At 37.2% G+C, this 25,654-nt stretch overlaps 1 long non-coding RNA gene across 1 annotated transcript in view; it reads right to left on the reverse strand.

Moving 5' to 3' along the window:
* Nucleotides 1-532: 532 nt before the first annotated feature.
* The window catches only part of LOC143440267 (uncharacterized), a 147,405-nt gene continuing 122,283 nt past the window's right edge, over nt 533-25,654 (reverse strand). The window contains exon 3 of the long non-coding RNA XR_013108060.1: nt 533-781. This is a non-coding gene — a long non-coding RNA (uncharacterized LOC143440267). The remainder of the gene's footprint in view (nt 782-25,654) is intronic.

The raw sequence follows: 25,654 nt of genomic DNA on the forward strand, positions 1-25,654 counted from the left end.
AGATACTGCCCAGGTTAGAGCTCCTGGGAGACCTGCTTCCTCTGGGTTCTGTGAGATTGGGGGGCAGAGCTGCCACCAGGGATCTGCTCAGTGCTCCAGCCCAGACCGGAAGGAGGAAATGACTTTATTCCCCTTCTTTTTCCCAGATTTTCATAGTCCTTGGGCAATTAGGATAATATCTCCTGAAGGATCGCACTCTTTCCTTCCTTCTTTTTGACTTCTCACAAGATGGCTACACTAAAGCTTCCTAGAAATCTGATTTTGGTAGATCTAGGAAACTTATGGTGTTTGTAGTTACTAAGTATTTGCAATGCTATATTTTGACAAGGATGCTTAACAAATTATTTTTTGTGTTTATATAAAATCATCTTCATAACATATTTCAGTAATTACTAATAGCAGGAAATCATATAACAATTATCCCTCATTGCTGCTATAATCTATACTGCTTTTTAAATTTGACTTTCTCTTACCCATTCCAAAATAATTAATCATGGATGTAATAACAGTTTTTGTTGTCACCTACCCACTTGGGAAGAGGGAACATCAAGTGATAAATTGTCTCCAACAGACTGGCATGTGGGCATACATATGGAGCATTTTCTTGATTGCCAGTTGACATCAATTGGTCCAGTTTATTGTAGACAGTGCCATCCTTAGGCAGAGCAATGTAAGAATATGAGCCTGGAAGCAAGCCAGTGAACAGAATTCCTGTGTGGTTTCTGCCTCAAGCTTCTTCTTGGAATTCCCACTTTGGCTTCCCTTGATGATAAAATGTAACCTGTAAGACAAATTAAACTTTCTACCCTCTATCATAGCAACAGAGAACAAACCAAAACAGTGGATAAAGAAGCTAATAGACAAATTTCAACCTTTAAAAAACACACTAGAATTAAAGAGTATAAACAACTGAAAACAAACTAGTATAAGGAATTTTCTTATTTTCTTTTAAATAAATATTTAAAGGCTATTACTTGCATTCATTACTTCAATTTGTATAAGAAAAATTTATTTTACATTCATTTCCACAAAGGAGGATGTAATTTGTATTTGAAAACTGATATTTTTTGTTTGTTTCTCCACTAGGTTAGCACTAGTGGAGTTTTTCATCGTTTTTAGTCATTTATGATTCATCTGATACTGGCTGAATTTTTTTTTCAGACCTGAGGCAGCTCATTTAAAAATGTATTCCCTCTCACCCAACAATTTAGGTAAACATCAAGCTCACACATGTAAGTGGAAGATAATCATCCCTAACTCCCTCCTGTATCTTCAAAAACAGAGTTCACCATATCTGATGCTATATAGCACAAATGCAGTTACCTCAGAAGTGTTGAAAATATAAGTGGCCACAAACAGAAATAGAGATTCTGAAGCTATATAACCATTATTCAGAAATCAATGAAAATTTGGATGTATAATGAGTAAATGAAAATGTTGGTAAGGTAGATAAAAAAGAAACAATATGTAGTCATTTGTTACAGACAAAAATATAAAGTTGAGGTCACATTGCATTGACTAAACCTAAATGTTTATAGGTTTGTTGGTTAGTTTTTCTTATGGCTGTGAGTTATTGCATTACAACTGTATAAATCACTGTTATTTATTCATCTAATATTAAATCCCACAATACCACAAGAAAATATGTACAACTAGAAATTAAACATATCTGCTAACTCTAGGAATTTACTATTTAGGGGAAAACAAGAAACACAGACCTAACAGTGGTATAAAACTTGATCTACAAAGCAAAACACTACAAGACAAAAAAAAAGAGTGACATCACGTGAGGGAACATTAAAGAGACTTTCAGATGGCTAACTGTTGGGCTTTGGTGAGATAACAGATTCTGTTTAGGAAACCAGAGCTGGATAACTCTGTGTGTGGATACATGGTGATTTGATGCACCTTGAATCATGGTATGAAGCATATGACCCAGGTCTGCCTAATTACCTCACCCAGTTCCCTATACACAGCTACTTATTCAGAAAAGGGATCATGAACTAAGCAGGGTGCTTTGGAAAGAAGCCTGTAAGTTCACTGCAAACTTTTTTTCTATTGACTTGAACTAGTGTGGAGCTGTTCGCAACCATCTTACCATGAAGCAGCACAGGATAAATGCCCTCTAGCTACCATAGCAACTCACCACAAATATGGATGGTTGAAATAACAAACCCTTATTCTTTAATGGTTTAGGGGACCAGAAATACAGCGTCACATTTAGTGGCTCAAATCAAGATGCTGTAGACGAGAATCATTTCTGTGAATCTAGTCACTGTCTGCACGTCTTTGCTAATGACTACATCAGACTATATTATTGCAATCTTGGCTTCCATATTTACATTGCCTGTTTCTCTCTCTCTATTTTTTTTATTGGATATTATATTAACATTTTAGATTTTATCCCCTTACCCCCATTCCCTCCACCACCCAGGAACCTCCTATCCCATACCCCCTTCTGATGCTTCTATGAGGATGTGCCCCCACCTACCTCCCCACTCCCACCCTCAAATTACCCTCCTCCCACTTGGTGTTCAGCCTTCATGGGACCAAAGATCTCCTCTTCCATCTATGTCCGACAAGGCCATCCTCCCCTATATGTCCAGATGGAGTCATGGGTCCCTCTCTATGTGCTCCTAGGCTGGTGGTTTAGACCCTGGGTAGCTCTGGTTGGTTGGTATTGTTGTTCTCCTCATGGGGCCACCAACCCTTTCTGCTCCTTCAGTTTTCTCTCTAACTTCTCCATTGGGAAACCCTTGATCAGATCAGTGATTAGCTGTGAGTATCTGTCTCTGAATGTGTCAGACTCTGGCAGACCTCTAAGGAGACAGCTATGTCAGGCTCTTGTCAGCATGCACTTCCTGCCATTCACATCAATTTCTCTTTTGTGTGTATAAAATCTTCCTCTCCCTCACTTTTCTTATTTTTGTTTTTGCTTTGTTTTCAGTACTAGGAGTTCTGCGTGCCTCTTATAAAGACACTTGTGATTGATTAGATTTAGAACCCCCAGATAATCTCCCCACACCACAATCTTTAATTTAGTCCACTCAACAAAGACCCTTTGTTTTTAGAGTTATTTACTTATCTGGGGTATTAGAACGTGATATCGGTGAGTGGCCATTCTTCAGCTTTCTAAAGGGCAATACAGAAAAAAGCAAAGATTTGGATAAGGTGACACTCGGTTAGGACAACATTATTTGAATGCCTAGATTAATCTTCACCTTACTTTCCAGCTCTGAATCTAAAGAGCCAGAGTTGAGCTTTCAGTCACTTGTACCCAAGACAGTTCTGATCGATGTAGGACTTCTGTTGTGCTGGAGTAGACCAATTTCAGTGTCCACCACAAATTTTCAGTTATTACAACTAAGGTCAAAATAGAAACCATTACAATCAACACATTTTGCCAACAGAAAATACGCTTATTGATTTCTGCTGCATAAAAATCTGTGATTTTGTTAATGGCCTGTTGGATTGCTGATCCTGCCACTTGTAGAAGTATTTTCTTTGTAAAATGATGAGATTCCTGAAAAAGTGGTAGCAGATGATGAGAGGTGAGGTCGTGTGGATAGGACAAAACTACATAGCCCAATTTGTTCAAGTTTGAAGTTGTGCAATGTTTAATCTATAGAGTCATGGAGAATGTCAATGCTGACTACAAATAGTATAGTTTTGAGTATATCTCATCAGTGTGCTGAATACACTTTTCAGGTATATGGTGTCATTAGGTTTCAGAAAGTTGTGTTGGATCCAGCTGGCAGTGGACCACAAAATAGTGACCATGACCTTTTGTGGTACAAGTGTAGCTCAGAGGTGCTTCAGTGCTTTTGTTCAGTTCACCCACTGAGCTGGTTGTTGTGGGTTATGAAATCCAATGCTTTTTTTTCACATCACAACCTCATGGAGAAATGAATATATATATATATATATATATATATATATGGAAAACGTAGCTCAAAATGTTTTTTTTTTTTTCAGTCAGTTCACTTGGTACCCACTCATCAGGCTTTTTTACTTTTCTACATTGCTTCAACTGCTGAATGGCCACTGAATGGTCCACAGTGAACTCTTTGGCAACTTCCAATGAGCTTCCAATGAGTTTCCTTGGCAGCTTCCAACAAAGATCAGCATGTGTGGTTGCTCTTACTGGTCCTTGTCAAATTCTAATTGCCCAGACACTACACTCCTTGGCTTCAAGGCTCTAATTTTTGCAAAGCTTCCTAAAACATCACTGTACTATGTGCTTATCAGCAGTTCCTGGACTAGATGCATTGATATCAGGAGTTATCTCTGCTGCTTTATGACACATTTTGAATTCGAACACAAAAACTGCTCAACTTCCTTTCTGTCTAACATCATTTCCATAGCATAAAATGAAAAGTAAGTAATGTCATTAGCAATAATAATAATTAATAATAGTGGGAAATCCATATTAAAATAATGTGTAACATTATTAGGAATATATTCCAATATCAAATAGCAAATTTCAACAAAGAACAGCAACTATTTTTACATCAAGCTAGAAATAATTAAGACTCCACATCCATTTATCTAACTAGGTAACATACAATCTCTGGGTCAGGGAGATTTAACTTGCTTTGTCATCCTTTGGCTATCACCCTATGTATTTTTTTCTTTCCTGATCTATTGCCAGGATTCAGAGGAAGACATATCTTGAGAGCTATCAGCCCACTGAATGGAGGACCTCATCAGTGTATTGTCCCAACTCCCACTGCCTTTCTCCAGTGTCTCATGTGTTTGCCCACAGTAGGTTGGAACAATTTATCTTGGATCTTGATCCTGGGACAATCTAAGCATCAGGTGTTAAATAGATTAAGCTAAAGAATAGGAAAAAATAAGACCACAAAATAAAGAGCACTGAATTCACGGGGGGTGGGGGGGGTGGGGTGGGGTAGGGGGGTGCTCAATCACAGGCTGCAGAGATTGAAGTAGGTCATAAAACAGGACCTAAGCCAAGCCTGAAAGAGGAAAGAGGAATAGGACTCAATTGGGCAGAAAATAGGGGGTGGGAGTGGGGGGGTCTGGAAGAGGAATTTATCTTAGGAAAGGCTAAATACCTAAAATATTTTTGTCAGTAATTCTCTTTTTAGTTGCATTATGTCATGGTATGAAAACTGTATTGCATTATCTCCATGCCATGCAGCTTCCTCTGCTAGACCATGATCTCTTCTTCTTTATACTCTTTATACTCTTTTCCAGAGACAACAACACAGTGCATCACCTGCACAAAAATCACATGAAAATCATACTACTTGCATCCAACCACATGAACATCAATTTAAAGTTTAATAGGTAAAGTAACTCAATGTTTGAAAGGTTGCTAAATTCCACTGTAAGTATGACTCAGCATATTCTAAATACACAGAACACCAACAACAACCCTCCCACCCCCACAAATCTTGCATGTGAATCCTACAATGCCATAAAAAACAAACAAGCAAAAACAATAGACCCAAGTTTAAGGCAAAGCAAAACTGTTTAATGAACTAATATTGTTGTAAGAAGTAAAAGTCACTGCCTCTTGGTTAACACTGCTTAGAGACCAACCCTTCAATTCAGAACCATCTCCCCAGACCCTGTTCACTGCCCTGCTAGATGAGACACCAGACAACTGAAATAAGAAACAAAATACAAAAAACCAAACAAATGTCTTGGGCTGGTGAGAAGAAGATAAAAGCATTTGTTGACCACTAAACAAGTAACTATTTCCAATTTATATCCACTGGCAAAGGGAAAATCAGGGGCTTTGTCCAATGAAATGACTCTGGGTATATCAACCACACTTTAGGGCAGGTCTCATGCCCAAGAGTGGTTGCTGAAAACACAGACACAAAAAGTCTTCATGGCTTTTGGGTTTGGTTCTGTTTTGGTTTTTGAGTGTATGTGTGTACTGTATATGATATATATATATGGGTTTTTTGTGTATTATTGGTCTTTTGCCTGTTTATTTTGATGTCTGTATTTATTTTTTAGGTTTTTTTGTTTCAATTTTGTTCTTTTGTTTGTTTGTTTTTGTTTTTTTTGTTTTTTTTTGTTTGTTTGTTTTTCGAGACAGGGTTTCTCTGTGTAGCCCTGGCTGTCCTGGAACTCACTCTGTAGACCAGGCTGGCCTCGAACTCAGAAATCCACCTGCCTCTGCCTCCCAAGTACTGGGATTAAAGGCGTGTGCCACCACCGCCCAGCAATTTTGTTCTTTCTAAAGAGAAAGAGCATACAGTTAAGTGCATAGAAAGGTAGGGAGGATCTGGAATAATTGGGGAAAATATGATCAAAACAGGATATGAAAGATTAATGAAAAAATTAATTCTGGGTTTAAAAAACAAACGTGATTGCTAAATAAGTCTGAAGACTTGTGTTTGATCCCTGAACTAATTGTCATGGTGGAAGGAGAGATCAACTCTGAAAGTTATTTTCTGACTTCTACATGTTCATGTACAAATACATGTATACATACATGACCTTGCACATATGCCACACATACCCCCACACAATACTAATAAGTAAATTTTTAAAAGATCTCACCTATTATCATCTGAAATTGTAATAGAAATATGACCAAATGCATACCCTTAAGCATAGATCATGCATATAAACTATATATCTCAAAAGAGCTTGTAACATTCCAGGGCCCTCTATCATGCCCCTAAGCATAAATCTGATGCTAATTTTTAACACAATCTGTAAATTCTGCCTGTCTTCATATTTTATATCAAAGCAGGTTTATAAAACATTTAACCTGGGTTTTGACTTCCTCACCCAAGATTATGGCTGTGAAGCTTACCTATATTTTGTGCAAGTAATTATAGGTCATTCATACTCCTTGTCTTCTGTAGTAATTCTCACAGTGTGATTCACAAGTATGGTCCAGAATAAACTATTTTTATAAACACAGTATGATATAATTTGACTGCTTCATTATGTTGATAGCAAAAAAGCAACAATGGGTAAAATTGCTAATACCTTATCACAAATCAACAGCACTAAATTGTTCTAGGTATCATGATGTACCTGTTCAACACTGTGCCCTACTGCCCTCCCCATCCCTCCAAAACTGATCCCAAGTATCATTTTCTTTTAATGTCTTTAATAATATATATATATTAATTGATTGATTACCGACAGTTAAGGCCATATCTTTTTAATATGTTTATTATGAAACACCATTTTTTTGTAAGACTAAGAACATTAAGGTTATTGAGATCTGAGCATTTGGCAAAACATTTTATAAAAAATAAATGAAATAAATGGCTTTAACCAAGTTCTTGCTTGGTTAAATATAAGACTTAATTGGGCCCACAGAATCCACATAAAAACCTGGGTGTGGCTGCCTACCTGTCTAGTACTGGGGATGGGGGCAAAGACAAGACAATCTTTGGGGCTTACTGATTGTCAGTCTAATGTGGGCAGAGAGAAATAACAAATTACAGTTTATTTAAAGGCACAGTTCAATAAGACATTCTGTCCCAAGAGAATAATAGAAAATGATGGAGTACACACAAACACACACACATACACACACACATGCACACACATACACACATGTTTCTTAGTTAAGGTTACTATTGCTCTGATGAGAAACCATAACCAAAGGACTTGGGGGAGGAAAGGGATTATTTTACTTACATTTCCATAAAATAGTTCATTCTCAAAAGCAGTAAGGGTAGAAACTCAAGCAGACAGGAACCTAGAGAATGATGCAAAAGCCATGGAGGGACAACCCAAAATGGGCTGGGCTGTCTCCCATTAATCACTTATTAAGAAAATGACCTACAGCTGGATTTATGAAAATATCTTCCTCAATTGAGGTTCTTTTTTATTTTTTCAGATAACTCTAGTGTGTGTCAAGTTGACATAAAATTAGCCAGCAAACATGCATAATAATATAAATAAACAAGCAAGTAACAGATGTGGGATACTTCACTGTGAATTGTTGGGCAGTGAGGACCCAGAGGCCCCAAACAACACTGACTATTGTTACATAGTTACACTAGGCAGTAGGACCTTATTACTAAAGACACCACATACTTTCATTGCAGAACATAGAGAAATCAGGATGGAATTGAACAAGAAACTTCTTCTCTGCTGGCTCCCTTTCATAATAACAGTAATAAAAAGCCTACTGAGTTAATACATAAAGTAGTATTAGGAAAAAGAATTTTCCCAAAGAAAATAAGAAAAGTGTAAAAAAAAAAAAAAAAGAAGAATGGAGGTAAGGTGAAAATCTATATAAAATGAAATTATCTAAAATAAATATCAAATTGTTAAAAATAAAATTAAAACATATAAGGAAATATATTAAAATCTGGAAAAAATGTAAGGGATTAAATAAATGATATAAAATCATGCTTTGGGCAAAAGGTCTATTGAAAGTGTAAGGCCGAGCAAAAAGATATTAATGACCCAGAAATGAAATGTTCACTGATGTGGCTTTAAAGTCCACATGGCAACTAATCTATAAGAAACTTCCAACTGTTAACATCATCTGGTATATTATCAGAGAAGAATATATATCAATATCTACTTTTAAAAATATAAAACTGATCTTTCTTCCTATTGTTTATTTGCACAAATTTTTTGTTTGGAAAATAAGTGATTTTTTTAAAGGTCAACTATTTATGTTAGCATTCAATTAGTTTATTTTTAATTAATTACATTTTTTTTAGTCTTCCACTTATGGTTGTGATAAATATGTGTAACTAAATGAACATATGGAAGAGTTTCATGTTTACTCAATATTTTTAAAGGCATAAATGACATCAAACATAACAGATACCTGATAAATTATATTTACTACATGTGGAGATTTGACTTTACTGGTACTTTCTGAGAACATTCTTGAGATCATATCTATTTAGCCTAACTTCCTGGTGTGGCCTTTCTGCTTGTTGTTTCTATTCAATCTCCTTTTCCTCGACTCCATCAGATTATTCTCCAGCTCAGAACTAAGGTACAGTTTTTCTTCCCAGCAGTAATGTTCTGAAACACTTTACTTGTACTTTCATAGTTTCATAGATTCATAGTTTCATAAATTCAGTCAGAAAAGGATCAAAGAAAAACAAAGCAAACTAGAGTAACAAAAAAGAGAAAAACAAACAAGCAAACAAACAAAAATTTCTTGAATTGTGGATGTGGTTTCCAGGGCTTCCTGGCTTTATTACCTTGTCTGGTACCAACATAAAGACCTCATCTTGCATCTTTGGAGCAGGCACTGTGCTCTCATCACAATACAAGTGATAACTTTTCTGATTTGTCCTGGTTTTATGCAGGGTTTTCTTTCCTTTCACAGCTTTCCCAAACATAAAAACGGAAACTTTGGTATTCTTATTTGTCTTGTTCTTGCATGTATAGTAAGTACAGGCTCCCCAATAGCAGATCCTCATCTCATAGCTTGGTGAAACATGTATTATGATGGTATAATCATGGCCATAAAACAAACTTTAATAAATTTAAAATAATTAAAATCTTACAGAGTGTGTTAATTATCTACATGGAAATAAACTAGAAATCAACAACAGAAATTTTAAAAAAATTCATTCCCAAAGGATTCATTTGAGTGAAGAAAATCATAAATGGTTTTAAAATGTATGTAAAACTGAATAAAATAAAAATAAAGCATATAAAAATATGGAATATGGCTGAAGTTGTATCAACAGAGATATTTATGGCACTAAATATATACATTGAAATGTGAAAATCTGCAAATCAGTCATCTAAACCAAGGCTCTATGTCAAAACTTAAAAAAAGACAACCAGGTCAGTCTGTGCCTGAGCACTGAGCAGATCATGAACTCAATCCCACAAAATCCAGAGGAGGCAGGATTCTCAGGAACTCTAACTTCCCTGACCCCACAGGATCTTAGATAAGGAGGTATCAATACCTGCCCCAAACAGGGAGTAACTGGGACCCATGGGGACCAAGGAATTTACTCCTGGCCAAGAACACTGGTTCCTACCAGTCTGTGCCTGAGCAGTGAGCAGATCTTCAGCCTCACCTCTGCACCCAATCCCACAAAACCCAGAGGGGGCTGGACACCCAGGAGCTCTATCACACATAGGAACACAACACCATAAAATCACCAGATCTAAGGAGAGTGGTCACACCAGAATTTATGAACCCAGAGGCTGCCTGACTTTCAAAAACTATCACAACCAGGGTCTAAGGATCATAGGATCATAGAGATAGCTGGACTCTGAGGAGTTCTGACACAACCAAAATAACAGGACAGACAGGCTCCAGTCAGAGACAGTGAGTGAAGGTAGCACTAAAAATAACCAGATGGTGAAAGGTAAGTGTAAGAACATAAGCATCAGCAACCAAGGGTGCTTGGCATCATCAAAACCTAGTTCTCCCACCATGGCAAGTCCAGAATACCCTATCACACCAGAAAAGCAAGATTCAGATTTAAATCACTTCTCAGGATAATGATAGAGGACTTTAAGAAGGACATGAATAACATTCTCAAAGAAATTGAGGGGAACACAGGTAAACAGGTAGAAGCTCTTAAAGAGGAAGCACAAAAATCCCTTAAAGAATTACAAGAAAACACAACAAAATAGGTGAAGGAACTGAACAAAACCATCCATGACATAAAAATGGAAGTAGAAACAATGAAGAAATCACAAAGAGAGACTAACCTGGAGATAGAAAACCTAGGAAAGAGATCAGGAGTCGTAGATGCAAGCAACATCAACAGAATACAAGAGATAGAAAAATCTCAGATGCAGAAGATACCATAGAAAATATTGACACAACTGTCAATGAAAATGCAAAACACAAAAAGCTCATAAACCAAAACATCAAAAAAAAAAAAAAAAAATCCAGGCCACAATGAGAAGACCAAACCTAAGGATAATAGGTATAGAAGAGAGTGAAGAGTCCCAACTTAAAGCACCAATAAATATCTTCAACAAAATTATAGAAGAAAACTTCCTAACCTAAAGAAAGAGATGCCCATGAACATCCAAGAAGCCTATAGAACTCCAAATAGACTAGGCCAGTAAAGAAATACCTCGTGTCACATAATAATCAAATCACAAAGTCCACAAAACAAAGAATATTGAAAGTAGTAAGGGAAAAAGATCAAGTAACATATAAAGGCAGACCTATCAGAATTATATGAGATCACCAGAAACTATAAAAGCCAAAAGACCCTGGACAGATGTCATACAGACCATAGAGAACACAAATGCCAACCCAGGCTATTATACCCAACAAAATTCTCAATAAGCAGAGATGGAGAAACCAAGATATTCCATGACAAAACCAAATTTACACAATATCTTTTCACAAATTCAGATATATATATATATATATATATATATATATATATATATATATATATGGGAAAACTCCAATACAAGGAGGAAAATTATACCCTAGAAAAAGCAAGAAAGTAATCTTCCAACAAATCAAAAAGAAGATAGCTATACAAACATAATTCCATCGCTAATAACAAAAATAACAGGAAGCAACAATCACCTTTCCTTAATATCTCTTAACACCAATAAACTTGATTCCTGAATACAAAGACATATACTAACAGACTGAATACAAAAACAGGACCCAGCATTTTGCTGCATACAGGAAACCTACCTCAGTGACAAAGAAAGACACTACCTCAGAATAAAAGGCTAGAAAACAATTTTCCAAGCAAATGATCCTAAGAAACAAGCTGGAGTAGCCATTCTAATACCAAATAAAATCAAAGTTCAACTTAAAGCTATCAAAAAAGATAAGGAAGGACACCTCATACTTGTCAAAGGAAAAGTCAACCAAAATGAAGTCTCAACTATGAACATCTATGCTCTAAATGCAAGGGCATCCACTTACATAAAAGAAACCTTACTAAAGCTCAAAGTACACATTGTGCCACACACAATAATAGTGGGAGACTTCAACACCTTACTCTCATCAATGGACAGATCATGGAAACAGAGACACAGTGAAACTAAGAGAAATTATGAACCAAGTGGATTTAACAGATATCTATAGAACATTTCATCCCAAAACAAAAGAATATATTTTCTTCTCAGCACCTCATGGTACCTTCTCCAAAACTGACCTTAAAATTGGTCACAAAACAGGCCTACAACAGATGTATGTAGGCCCATACATCCTATCAGATTACCATGGTCTTCAATAATGACAAAAACAATGGAAAGCTCACATACACACAAAAACTGAACAATGATAACTTGGTCAGGGAAGAAATAAAGAAGAAATTAAAGACTTTTTTGAAAAAAAAACCTCATAGCTCTAAGTACCTACAAAAAGAAACTGGAGAGAGCATACACTAGCAGCTTGGCAACACACCTAAAAGCTCTAGAACCAAAAAAAGCAAACACACCAAAGAGGAGTAGATGGAAGGAAATAATCGAACTTATGGCTAAAATCAACCAAGTAGAAACAAAAAGAACTATTAGAAGTAGGAGGAGGGGGGTTGGGATAAGGGGTTGGAGGGGGGAGAATGGGGAGAGGGGATAACATTTGAAAAGTAAATAAATAAAATATCCAATTTAAAAAAAAAAACAGATAATGATACTGGCAATTGTAGTTGGACAGTTGAGACTTTTTGTCAACAATTATGGGGATTCCTTATAATCCATAAGAGCAAGGTATTGTGGAAGGAGCCCATGGAACTTTAAAACAATATCTAGGTATATCCCCAAACACCACAAATTTATTTAAATTACACTCTTTTTACATTAAAAAAAATTGGATGTCAAGGAACTTTCTGCTGAGTGTCTATGGAACCCTATAACTAGGCATACTTATGTCTAGGTGAAAAGGAAGGATCTCCTTACAGGCATATGGCATGATCCTGACCAGGTATCTAATATTGGGAAGAAGGCATGTTTGTATTTTTTCTGCAGGATGCTATAGGAGCATGGTGGCTGCCAGAATGATTGGTGAGACATGCTGTTGCTGAGACAAAGAATGATGCTGAGTGCCCTGACAGGGGTGACTGGGAAGCTGTATTGGACATATGTTCCTGAGCCGCTTTTGCTTGCCTATATCCCAGATGGGACAAGCTGCCTTGCCTCAAGTTTTTAGACCTTGTGGGACAGAGAATCAAAAAGAGAAATTATAATGACTCTTGTATTTTTCTTAAAGGTGAACAGTTATTTGGACTCAATCATGTACTGGTCTAGAAATCAATTCAATATTGGAAATAACAGTCTTCATTTAAAAGGCTGGATCTGGACATTTTCAGAGACATATTTGGAAGTTAGCTGCATGATGTCTCTATGATGTTATGATAGCAAAAGATAAAGTTGGGACAGGATCTGGATTTCAAACAAGGGTTAGTTAGTGAATGTGTTAAGGCTCTTTTAATTGTCAAGCTAAAATTGGTTTTGTCTCTTCTACAGTATTCATTGTAAGTTGCATTGACTGTATACTTTCTAGTTGTGTTAGTGTGTTGAATCCTGGCATGTCTGTTATGGGGTCTGTCAACCAGCTTTTGCCTTCCTGCCATGAGTATTAGAAAACCTTGATTCTCTGAAAAAATGTTGGAAAGTGCATTCCTTTTGATTATGCATATTCCATGATGGGTAAAAAGACATTCTTGTCACAATGACCTAAGACTGTAGAGTGAAAAATTATAAAGACCATTTTGTGAAATATATGCAGGCTTTTTCTTTGCCCTTAGACCTGAGCAGAAAGAGTGCAGGTTCCAGAAAGCAGAACTGGATGTAAGATTTCAGGCCTTTACTGCCACTGTCCTGGGATACATTCAGGGAAGAGCAACATTCCTCAGGGAGGGGGACATACCTGTGGGTGGGGAAGGCCCAGGGCAGGAGGACATATTCCTGACCATAGAAAGGGATGCAAGTCATCTGGGTGGTTCCAAGAAGTAGCTAACTTTCCACTGTTCTTGGTTACCCCCCCCCCCAGGTTTTCCCAGTGTTATAGCCTGCTGATGTTCAAAATTTGTAAAACAACCAATCATGTGTAACCACGAGAAAACTCCCTTTCCCCACCCTGTGCTATAAGAAAAGCCCCTCAGCTTGCTGGCTTTTTGTCAAAATTCTGTTCCTGCATGGATGAACAGTTATGACCTTGGCTAGCCAACTCTCCCCAATAAACCTCTGCTGATTGCATCCAGGTATGGTTTCTTGATTTTGGGGTGGTTGTGATTTCCCAAGACTTAAGGAAGGGTCTCCCGAGTCTGGGGGTCTTCAAGACAAGCTCAGTCTTGTTAGGGAAATAAAAAAGGGGAGATGAGAAAAGCTTTTGGGGCTGCCTGGCAGGAATCTGACATTGGCCAAAAACAAGGAGGGCTGCTTGGAAGAAATCTGACATAGGCCAAGGACAAAGAATGGACTATAGGCAGGAATCTGACATTAAACTAGAACAAAGAGGTAATTTCAGGCAGAAATCTAAATCCTAGTCTAGAAAAAAGAAGTAATTTCAACCAGGAATCTAAATCTTAAACTGGAACAAAGAAGTAGGTATCAGGCATGAAAATGACTTTGGGCTAGGATAGGGAAGTAGGCTAAGATATTTTTGTCATCCTGATAAGCCCTTAGAAATAATGATCACAGGAGTGATCACGAGATTCTGTTTATTGTCCTGCGTGTTCTTTGACCATCTGGGTTTATTGTCTTGCTTGTTCCTTGACTGTTTGCATCTACTGTATTGCTAGTTCCTCAACCTAGAACTGACCTTAATACTTGCATGTAATCTAAATAGTATAAAAGCAAAAAAGGAGGAGGAGGAATGGGATACGGGAATAATGGGGTGGGGGAGGTGGGGGTGGGGGAAATGGGGAAAGGGTATAACATCTAAAATGTAAATAAATAGAATATTGAATTTTTAAAAAAAGAAAAGACAACCAGGAGATGGTGGCCTACTCATTTAATTCCAGCATTTATGATCGAAGGCACATGGGTCTTTGATTATGAGGCCATTCTCATCTAGAGAGGACAGTCAGGGCTACACAGAGAAACCCTGTCTCAAAAAAGCAAAAAGCAAAAAATAAGTAAATAAACAAAATAGATATACAAGTAAATAAGTCAGAGAAGTAAAGAAAAATAAACATTGGGTAAGTAGAAGGAAGGAAATAAATACTAAGTGACAGAAATCAATCAATTTGGAAAAAAAACAAGGAGAGAGAAATCAATGAAATGAAAAGAAGATTAAAAGCATCAATTAGATTGACAAATTTCTAATAAGACTTATAAATGAAGATTCAGCCATAACAAGCTTTGGTGGGCACCTGAAACGAAACAAGGGATGCTATGATTGACTTTAAAATGGAAACATGGGAATATTGTGACTAATTCTACATCCCAAATCTGAAAACATTGATGAAATAGTCCAATTCCTGGTGAGTCACAAGCATCACAGTGAATCTAGAATGCAATTGTTGGGAGCCGACTTTAAGCAGAAAGCGGCTAGAAAGCGGCTAGAAAGCGGCTAGAAAGCGGCTAGAAAGCGGCTAGAAAGCGGCTAGAAAGCGGCTAGAAAGCGGCTAGAAAGCGGCTATCAACTTTGCAGCCATCTGGAACCATATACCCTGATGAGAGACTTGTTTTTCAAAAGCCTACAACAGCTGAAGCACACTCTGATAAATATATTGTTTATCCCACATAGCTTGTTTTGCTGTTTAGTGACCTCAGCTGTATGGTAAAGTGTCTTCACCTGTGTTCTCCTGCTTGTGCTTATAAATACCCAGGATTTTCTTGTAATAGAGTGAATAGGGGAAATAAAGGAGTAACCAGACTTGACTATACACTCTGGTTTGTCTCCATTCTTCGAATCTCTTGCCCTTCCGCGCTCTCTCTCTCTCTCTCTCTCTCTCTCTCTCTCTCTCTCTCTCTCTCTCTCTCTCTCTTGACCAGAGCACTTAGCCCCAAATCGTGGGGCAGTGTGGACAGCAAATTAGTAGCTCCAAAGTGTGGGGCAGTGTGGTCCTCAACAGAAATAAGTAACTTTTACAGCATACTACCTAATACCTAGTAAACACATGGAATCAATAAATAACGTAAAGCTTCCAAAAGAGCAATTTCCAGGGCTAAAAGATTTCACTAAAGAATTCTTTCAAATGCATAAATGTATTAGTGTTAAGTTTATGCATTCTCTTCCAGAAAATCTAAGGAACTATTTTAATTCATTTTAATGAACCCTGCTTTCACCTACTATAAAAACCAGGCAAATGTGTCACAGAAAAAAAGAAAAATAATGGACCAATATCATTCTTGAAAACACATTGCAAAGTCCTTAAGGAAACATTAACAAATAGAATTTGACAATATATAAAAGAAATTCTTTACCACAGTGAAGTATGGTTTGTCCCAGCAGTTCAATGTTAATATATCTTAAAACTAAAAGGATCCTCAATATTAATAAGCAAAGGGAAAACAATTCATATAATAATATCATCTCATGGGAGAAGGCACTTGACCAAGTCAATACCCACTTTTTGAAAAGCTCCCTAAAAAACCAAAAGGATGACATCTTTAACTTGATAAATACATTTTGTTGTATTTAATGATGAAGGAACATGTGCTTTCCCAGAAACAAGATACCTGCTGTCACTACTGTAATTCAAAATAGTCCTGAAGATATTTCACCCATAATGAAGCAACAAAGGGAAACAAAAGCAAACAGATTAGAAAAGAGAAGACTGACCATCCATTATTTGACTTTCCCTATGCCAGGGAACCTAAGGAATCCAGAAGAAAATTCTTAGAAATAGCACAACCAAAGTCACTGGATTTTATACCTCTTTTACATCTGTCTTCGTGTGGTATTTCATCTTGGTTGTTTACTTGACTATGTCTGTAAACAATTAAAACCCAAGCTGCTAAGCACTTCTATAAAGGATTTCCTTGATCAGAATATTAAAACAGGAGAATGTACCCTAAATCTAGGAGGGTGGGGGCAGGGTGTACCCTTCCCCCCACCATGAGCAGGCCTGAGAGACCTTGTTTACCACAACAAGGTCAAGTGATAGGATCTAGGTGGACTTACCCACCTTGGCTGCCCAGAACACAGAAGCAGAACTGCCCCTGGGCTTGCCTTGAGACATCTCCTGCCGTGACCTGGAATGGACTATGGATTATCCCACCCATCTGAAACCAGGAGGGGTTGTGGGTTGGGTCTTCCCCTTTAAATTGAGAGCTGAACATTAAAGCTTTGAGCCTTGATCAGATAACTTTGTCTTGGCTTCATCTCTTCTCGCTCTCCGTCCTCTTTCATTCCCAGACCCCCTTTCAGGTGAACCCAATTGACTTGTGGCCACGGGCGGCTACAGATTGGCTCGTGCAATGTGGGACTTGAAAATGGGGGATGAGCTGAGGAATGCTGTCTTAGGTGGGGCTCCACGGAAAACAGGAACAAGAAGGAGAGTATCCCGAGCACTTGGGAAGTAGCAAACAGCATTGAAACTAGTGCTAGTTAATTTTGGGGGGCCATGTTTGCAGGAAGTGTGTTTTAGGGGGTACGGTCTAAGTCAAATAGGTGTTGACCCGATGCTTAATTTTGTCTAGGAGGTGACAGTGAATTTGGGACAGGAGAATTCTAAAAGGGCATTTGCCCGAAGCCTTCGAGAGCTGCTTCAGACGAGAGGAGCAGAGTTAGAAGAAATTGGAAAACTAAGAAAGCAGCCACAGCTACATCTCCTAAAGAAAGAGAACGCGTTAGATCTTGAACATAGGAGAGAGAAAGGGTTTTGAAAAGCAGTTGTTCTCTCTCTGGGTTATGCCAGCAAAAAAAGAATGAAAAAGCTGTTTCAGAGCTCTCCTAGGAACAAGAGAAAATTCAGGAGACGTTTTAGACTAAGAGAAACTAAGAGAAATCCTTAATTCTGCTCTCTTTGTTCATTGTCTTGTCCTTGGTGCACCAATGTCCACGTGTCTCATTGTGTTTTCTGTCCATGTGTCTCGTTGTATGAATGATTGGTCGTCTATGTTTTATGTTCTATGTTTATTGTTTAAAAGATCGTTAAAATTGCTTGATTCAACACTTGGTCTAGTTTAACTTGGTTTTCAAAGGCAGTTTTAATATGCAGAGCAGCAGCTGATAAGTTTGTTTAACACCTGTAGCTAAAAGTCAAGCTGAGCTGGAAAGGCTGCTTTTAAAGGGACAGGCAGGTTTCTTGGATTAAATAAGGAAGTTAAGAGTTGTTTGTCATGGAAAAATCTCTGTGACAAGGTGCTTTTATTTTGGAATTATGGCTAGAAAAAGCGAGAAATTTTGGTTATAAATCATTGGCCTAAAGTTATTGGGTTTGATTAAAAATTTACAACTTGGGTAACAAAAAGTTTGCTTAAAACTGGTAACACAGGGTTAGTCATTCAAAAACCAGATGTATAAAAGATTTAAAAGCAATGTCTATGTAATGAGATATTAAAGGCTGCACTATCATGCATTCATATATGAGAACTGGCAGCCAAACTTTGTAATGTAAAAGTAATCCACTTGGTGTTGATTTTAGAGAAAATAGATTGCTTACATTGTTAAAAATTGGTTTTGTTTCCAAAAATTATGGTTATGTGCTAATATTGCAAAGGAAACTTAAAAATGTGGATAACTGCCAACATTCCTTTGGCTACAGCTGACAGGCAGTTCAATCATGAGCTTGAGATTTTTTGACTCGGTTATGTTTATAGAAGAAAGGTTAGAACAGGTAGAGTTAAATAAAAGAGTTAAAAAAAACAATTGTGGCACAATATGGGTCTACTGACCCCTTCACACAAGCTTTATTGGATACTGTGGTAGAAGCAAATTTAATGCCCAAATATTGGAAAACTATATGTAAGGCTACTTTGTCAGGAGTAGATTATTTGCTTTGGAGCTCAAAATGGCATGATACCAGTAAGAAAACCGCCATGATGATTGCCCAGGCAGGCAATGCAGATTGGGATTTTAACATGCTTCTAGGTTAATATGAAGATAATACTAATCAGGTTAAACTGCCTGCAGGAGTGTATACATAGATTGCAATGGCTGCCTGCTGTGCTTGAAATCAATTACCTACTAAAGGGGATCTTAGTGGAAATTTATTCAGTATTAAACAGAGTTCTGAGGAACCATTCCAGAACAGGCTGCTGAAAGCAGCTGGTAGAATTTTTGGAGATCCTCAAACAGGAATTCCTTTTGTTACACATTTGGCTTGTGAGAATCCTAATGCAGCCTGTTGCACAAAGCAAAGACAGACTTACATAGATACATTCGTCTTTGTGCTAAAATTGGGCCCTCTTACCATCAGGGTCTGTTCATGGCTGCTGCCTTACAAAGGACCACTGTACAAGCAATGCTTGCACAGAACCGTAAAGATAAAAGATGTTTTAAATGTGGAGATTCAAGTCATTTTAAAAATGACTGTCCCCAAAACAGGCACAAGCAAATAATCTGGTCACATGACAGAAATTTGTCCTTGGTGCAGGAAAGATAATCTCTGGGCCAGGCCTCAGGATATAGGCCAAGATTAAAAACATTTACATTTGAATTAAGTTGATATACAATGGGTGCAGCAGAAGCTTGTGTGACAAATACTCTTTTTGCCTCTGTCATCCTGACCAGCCCCTTGAAGGGTGTTTTCTGGAATTTGTTTATTGCCTTGTTTGTTTCTTGGGGAGGGGTCAGCCTCAGGCCCAAAGACATTCACAACAGTCTTCAGGGCCAAGAGTTGTAATGATTATGCTGGAGAAATTTAAATAATGGCTGCTTCCCCCATGGCATTGTAACTACCTGCTGGAAAAAGAATTGTTCAACTTTTTTTTGTTCCTTTGCATCTGCTTCCTCCCAAATTGTTTAGAAAGAGAAAGGACAAGATGGCTTTGGTTCTTCTAATATATATTGGGTACAGTCTATTACTAGCAAGAGACCTAATCTTAAGTTATGTAACAATTATTAGAAGATTGCCTTCAGCTTGGCATTCATCTGATACTCTCACTCAGCTAAAAAAGATTGGTTATTGAAAAACAATGATATTTGGCCTATTATATGGCAAACATTTTAAGCAAATTTGATGATCATTATCCAAAAGATAAGTTATTACAGATTTTCTCTGCATGCTTTTATATTTCCTGAAATTTACTATGAATGCAGCTCATAGAAAAGACATTTGCTGAATTTACTGTATTTACAGATGCCTTATCTATTGAGAAGGCAGTATATGTAATTAGATCACATGTTTATTTTCTTGAGTTTCCCCTACTTGAGCACAAATAATTAAATTATGTGTTGTAGCCACTGTTTAAAATACTAGAAAATCAAGCTTTCAATTTATATACTTATAGCCAGTATATGGTTCATGATTTATAATTGCTTAAAATTGTTCCTTTTTTAGATATTGCTAATTCTCAAATTTTATAGTTATTTATAAAAATACAGCTTAATTTTAAAAACATGTACTGTTTCTTAACTTTATAAAACATTTAAAAGCTCATTGGATTGCCTGAACCCCAGGGCAATGCCAGAGCAGATTTGTATACTAGGCAGATTATAGGCCTCGAAAATAATTGGCCATACTATCTTATTCTTACAGCATCAAAATAGTAATAGCTTGAGATGATAATTTGGCATTTCTAAAAAGTGTGCAAGTTAAATTGCAAAAACTTGTTTTCAGTATTCTCAATTTTTTTCATATTGGTGTTAAACCTTGAGGACTTATGTAATCAATTTTGGCAAATAGATGTTACTTATTGTTGATTTTTAAAAAATTAAAATATGTACATGTGACTTGACACTTTTTAGGCTTTCTAGTTGCAACTACTTTAACAAGAGAAGCAACTAAAAATATAATTAGTTATTGCCTATATTATTTTCCTGTGCTTGGTGTTCCATACCAGACTAAGATAGGTAATGGAACTGGCTATTGCAGTTATTTGACTACAGTAAACATTTGAGAGGTTTTGTTGACAACTTTATTACCAGGATTCCTTATTATCCTCAAGGACAAAAAATTGTGAAAGAGAGGTTATGAGACTTTAATATCTTTATAACTCTCTGAGTGTGGGAAAAACAGCTATTGGTGCTTCTTCCCTGATTTTATAAAAACTCTAAAAGGTTGGCTTTTTAAACTAAAGGGGGGGCGGGAATTATACCCTCCAAGGTCACCAAAAGCACATCTTGCTTTTGTGTTATTTATTTTAAATTTTCTGCAAACTGATGTTAAAGGTCAGTCTGCAGCAGATCGGCAGAAGAAGTCTGCAGCAGAAGTGGCATCCAGTCACTTCCAGAGTCTAATGGAGAGACCCCCTAACTAATTCTTGGAATGGTCTTGACCCTGTCTTAATTTGGGATTGTGGATCAGTCTGTATTTTTTCAAAAAAAAAAAAAAAAAAATGGAGCCCTGATGGCTGCCTGAAAGATTGGTCAGTCAAGTGGACGCAGATCTTGAGCCTAATAATTATGATTCTGAAGAATCTGATAACAAAATTTAGTCAGACACATTATCATGTGTTAGCTATGGAGAACCCAAGACTCTAGATAAGGTTGTTACTCTATTCAGGGTGTTCCCAAGTCCCATCTCCACCCAACCTAAAAGAGGGGACTTCCGCCCCTAGACCAAGCAGAGAGGGGCCACCCAGAACCCCCTCTGTCTGGCGATCTGAATTCTTGCTAAGGCTGCAAGGCTAAGCACTGCAAGGGAATATAAATAAAAGTTAAAAATATATTTCTGGGTTCCCTGACGGACAAGCCTGACTGCATAGGGGTTGATGTCAAAAGTATCCCTTCTCCAGGAAAAAGACATCGGGACAGGTATGGCCCTTATGCCTTACTGGACAAGGACAGGAGGACTGGAGCCATTATAAGGTCCCCTTTAATTACTGGAGGTCAGGCCTCTATCCCCACCTTGGCAAGATTAGAATCGCCACGGTCCTTCTATACTTGGAGAAGGGAGGAGATGTCAGGGACAGCCCTGCCTGTACATTGGGGACCTAAAATCAGCAATAGGCCTGACTTACTTGCCTGCTAACACAAAGTCTCGTGTCTTCATGGAAAAACACTGAAACAAAGGGCTATAAACTATTGTAAACAGACAGCTTTTGTTGAAATCTACCAGCCTGAGTAGTCATAGACCTTGTATCTGATCCCTGTCAACCAGCAGTTGGATTAGATACTAAAACAGTTCCACTTTCAACCTTATTTCCTACTTGGCTTGGATAATCATGTTGCTGTTAACTTTTGAACCTTGTGTCTTCAAGCAGATAGGTTGCCTTCACACAAGATCTCTCCCAACAAGCCCAGCTACTCGGTACCCCAGATGGGATGAAATCGTGTACCCCACACAGCTGCTTCTACTGAACCTGTTTCTCCTGACCTATCCTCAGATGGGCTCCATAAACCCTGGACAGCAGGACACAGCCAACTCTCCTAAGACTGGACAAACATCCCCCATACCCATTCTTCTAGGTTCCCCCTAGAGACACGTCGCCCCCAATGTCAGCAGGAAGTAGCCAGATATCTCACGATGACCCTATTCCTGCTTCACCTCTAACTTTTCTTTTTAAGTTAACCAAAATGGGGGAAACTGTACCCTTCCCCCCACCATGAGCAGGCCTGAGAGACCTTGTTTACCACAACAAGGTCAAGTGATAGGATCTAGGTGGACTTACCCACCTTGGCTGCCCAGAACACAGAAGCAGAACTACCCCTGGGCTTGCCTTGAGACATCTCCGCTGTGACCTGGAACGGACTATGGATTATCCCACCCATCTGAAACCAGGAGGGGTTATGGGTTGGGTCTTCCCCTTTAAATTGAGAGCTGAACATGAAAGCTTTGAGCCTTGATCAGATAACTTTGTCTTGGCTTCATCTCTTCTCGCCCTCCGTCCCCTTTCATTCCCAGCCCCCCTTTCAGGTGAACCCAGTTGACTTGTGGCCATGGGTGGCTACAGCAGGGGAAGCTCCTTCTGGTGACAGTGAGATAAAAGAGCCCAGAAGAAGCAAAGTTTGCCTAGTGCCTGCTGGTCCTTACTCTTACTGACAAGTTTGTCCCTTTGCTGCAGCAGTCCTACAGTTGTGTGAGGACCAACTTCTTCTGGTTCCAAGATAAACTTAAAGATCATCTATTCTCCAGGAATCCTTCAGAAGTCTAGTGCCTGAGAGGGGCTATTGAGACATCACGTAGTGGGTACTGAGTTATATGCCTTTCTATTTTGAGACAGCACTTGTTGGGCTACCTAGACTACATCTTTCAAGTCAACCTAATAAATCTTCTTTACACACACACACACACACATACACACTCACACTCATTCTATCAGTTCTGTTTCTTTAGAGAGCACTGACTGACATACCATGTCTATTTTTCTATGTCTACACATGGAGGTATTCTATTTCTATATACTAGCAATGTATGCATAAATGTCAGAATTAAAATACAAATTCAAAAAAAAAAAAGCCTTTATGAGAATTTAGCAAAACATATAAACCTAAAAAAAAAAAAAAAATATAAACCTTATATGCAGAAAACTATAAAGTTACATAATGTAACTATAAAGTTACATTAAAAATCTAATAAAAAGCATAGTATATATAGAATGTCCAGATGGAAGAAGGCAGAAGACCTGCTCTATCCAGGACAGACTGGAAACAACACCCATAAGAATATAGGAAAGTCAAAGGGGAGGAGAATGATTTCCTGGGTTCAAGCTACACTTGTGAACCTGTAGCTCACAATGCTAAGATATATTTTAGTCATTGGTTGTTGAGGCTGGAACATTTGGGTTTAACTAAGTTAAGAGAAAGACCATTTTCTTCTTCTCAGTAACACAGAACATTTTTTATTAGAAGCTTTAAATAGCAGGGTTCTTCTCTGTTCTTCCATTCTTTCAAGTCCTACTCATAGTTAGCTTCCCACAGCCCCTCCTTTCACCATTACTCACCAGGTTGGTCTATTTGTACTATATAAGGCACCTTTTCAATGTCTACTGGCTTCACCAGATTTAGTGCCACTTGGATATTTTGAGTCCACATTGCTAAACATTGGCAAACATAAGTTCTCCTTATTTTCAAGTATTTCCAAATTAACCTGCTAAAGAAGTTCTCAATCTCATATATATATATATATGTATACATATATATATGATGTGTATGTATGCGTGTGTGTCTGTATATATAATTAGCAAATACTATTGAATTAAAATTGAACCATGGGTTTGATCTATTGATCCACAAGGAGAAATATTAGTATCTTCATTTAAACTAATCTCTAACTGATATTTAGCATTTCCTTATATTACTGCAAATATCAGAGCACAGTGACATAAGCAGACAGTACTGTAATATTGACCTCTTGTTTCCTTAGATATCTCAAAATTTGATGATTATTGCTGATTAAAATAATAAAGTTATTATATGTGATACTCTATCGAATATTTATAAATGAGCAAATATATCACAAATACTAAAAATATTTTAGCAACACATTAAGTATAACTTATTTTCTTTGTAACCTTGCATTTTTACTCAAAAGGATACTATGAGTGACAATAAATGGGCTTAAACTGTTCAAACAAAAATAGCACAAAAGAAATTAAAATTATTGGAACAGGGAAAGTCTCTGTACCACATATTGAAAATATTAAAAGTAGTTTAAATATCTAAAAAAGAAATATTAGTGAGACAATTGTATATCTTCTCTGTAGAATATTGTATGCAGATACTGTGATGCTGTAGAATATCCTAATAAAATTTATGAAAAGATACTTATCATATATTTCATAAAAGAAAGTTTAGTATACAGTATTATTTTTGTAAACCAAATAAACACACATATTTCCTATGTAAAACATAGAAATGAATTTTAATATATACATAAAATGCTAATGTTTATTTACAGATGTTGGAGACTATGGGTAATCTGTTTATTCCATTTATAAAAATTTACAAAAACGATAAAGAAAAGGTATTACTATTTTAAAGGAAGAAGTCCAAAGGAATCTACACTTCCCAGCCTGTCATTTATGTGTTCACTTATTAGTCAAAAGTATATCAGTTCAATGGCTTTGTTACAGGCTGAATTATTATCTGTAGAATAGTATCAGGATAAAATAAAATCTACTGATCTTTATAGAAATTACTTAGCAGCTTGGCCACTAGAAACAAAAAATGGGTTTTGTTTTTTGAGACAGGGTTTCTCTTGCTGCCTTGAAACTCAACATTGTAGACCAGACTGGCCTTGAACTCACACTGAGATCTGCTTCTTTCTGCCTCCTGAGTGCTGGGAGTGAAGGTGTGTACCACCATGTCCAGTCCAGTTAAAAAAAAAATTAAACAAGCACCAATTTTCAAATTTCTAGGCTGTGATATCCTAAGTAATTTCTGTAGTTAGCATTAGTAGATATTTACTCCTTTCAAAACTATTTTCCACTAATCAATAATAATTTTATCGTCAGACCTTTTGGGTTTATTCTGCTGATTTATGTCTTATAACAAAGAAAAATAGATTTTGATTTCCTCATCCTTTAAAAATAAACATGTTTTATAAAACTAATCTTCTGACTTTATATTCCAATTCCAAAAAAAAAAAAAATCCCTCTATAATTGAGTCATACTTTAGAGTTAGAATAATTTTGAATTGTATCATCAGCAGAGAAATTGTTTGCTATTATTCCCCTTTCACATCTATTAGAAAATCCCAAATGCCACTGACTCATCATGCCTCCTATATGCTAA

Source organism: Arvicanthis niloticus, chromosome 29, assembly GCF_011762505.2.
Source record: "Arvicanthis niloticus isolate mArvNil1 chromosome 29, mArvNil1.pat.X, whole genome shotgun sequence".
Classification (NCBI taxonomy): Eukaryota; Metazoa; Chordata; class Mammalia; order Rodentia; family Muridae; genus Arvicanthis; species Arvicanthis niloticus.